Here is a 1,575-nt window from a genome sequence, read left to right on the forward strand (position 1 = left end):
AAATATAATTATTTTATATAATTGCTGTACAGCATTCAATTAATCCTATCTGAATAAAATGTGAGGTATGGTCTGACAGTGTATGCCATATAAATGATCTCATCAATAAATGATGGCAAAGAAACTTTAAGTGATTGCATGTTCTGCTAAGTACATCTTCTTTACTGTTAATGGGAACTTTACTGAAAATCACTGAAATCTTGCTGAGCTTGTTGGTAGTAGTGGTAAAGGGGAGGCGATTACACTTCTAAATGTGAATGTGTGAAAAGGAACAAATAGATTATGTTGTATATCCCCAGCTCAGTTCTATAATGGTAGCTGTGTTAAAGTGTACAATGACAATAAGGATGAGTATTTGACATTATAAAGGCTGTCAATCAAGCCACTATTTAGGGAAGTCTACAAAGTACAGAGATTCATTGCTTATAAAGATAGGCATTTAGTCTCTTGATATAAAACATTTCTCAACCACAATATCCTCTCAAAGATTTAAGCACTTTTTGTTGACTCAGCTGTTGAAACTACAGGAGGGGTGGAAATGTAGAGAGCAGTAACAGTCCAGCAAAGGAACAAAGAGATCTGTATTTCTGATATGTTAGGGCTAAGTGGGAAAGCTTATCCTTCTGCAAAGTTATATGCTGGAGCACAGACAGAAGAGCCATGCTTTATTCACTATATAACCTATTTACTCCTTTTCCGTGAAATAAAAATAAGATTTTTGTACTAAACGTAAAATCCTTTTCTCAAAGTCCACTAAGGGACACAGGAATTCTAATAAAGTCAGGTTATACTGCTGTCTACAGGAGTTTGGGACACTCACAAACAGAAAACGTTATAAGTCAGCCACCATATACCCCCTCCTGTACCCAGCATGCCCTAGTTTTGTGAGAAAGCTATAGAAAGGGCCAAAGAAAACACAGAGGAGTGGAACCTGCGTCCCTCAATGGACTTCAAGCAAAAGAGTTTATTTTAAGTACAAATTTCTTTATTCTGTTATCATCCATTTAGGGACACAGGAAAAATCAGTTCAGCTGAGGGGTGGGCAACAGCCACTGATAGGTCCAATAAGAAATACAGGATCATCTGCATGTTAGAGGTATCTTACCAAACATACTCCAGAATCGAGGGCAGATGAGAATAAGCCCTTTGCAGGACAGAGAAATGTCAACCCCCCCCCGCCCCCGGGGGAGGACAGAGGATCAACATGGTGTCAACCTATAAGAGGTTTACAAATTGTTACACATTTTTTTTACATATGAAAGCAGAAGAAACATTTTGTTTTCAAAACCACTATCTCAGTAAACAATGAGGGCAAAAATAACTTTTTAACCACTTCAAGACCAGGTGTTTAGACCCCCTTCCTGGCCAGGCCATTTTTCAGTATTCAGCGCTGCGGTACTTTTATTTACTGACGTTTATTCCGTCATGCAGCGCTGTACTGAAATGAATTTTATACCATTTTTTTGGGGACAGATAGAGCTTTATTTCGGTGGTATTTAATCACAACTGGGGTTTTTATTTTTTACTATAATTAGGAAAAATTACAGAAAATTTGGGGAAAAAAAAGTTTTTTTT

General features: G+C 37.3%; 1 protein-coding gene across 1 annotated transcript in view; it reads left to right on the forward strand.

Annotated features, from left to right (window-relative positions):
- LACTB (lactamase beta) overlaps positions 1-1,575 on the forward strand; it is a 49,671-nt gene that overhangs the window by 23,186 nt on the left and 24,910 nt on the right. The window lies entirely within an intron of this gene.

The sequence above is a fragment of the Nanorana parkeri genome, unplaced genomic scaffold (genome assembly GCF_000935625.1).
Source record: "Nanorana parkeri isolate BGI_ZX_2015 unplaced genomic scaffold, ASM93562v1 scaffold97, whole genome shotgun sequence".
Lineage (NCBI taxonomy): Eukaryota > Metazoa > Chordata > Amphibia > Anura > Dicroglossidae > Nanorana > Nanorana parkeri.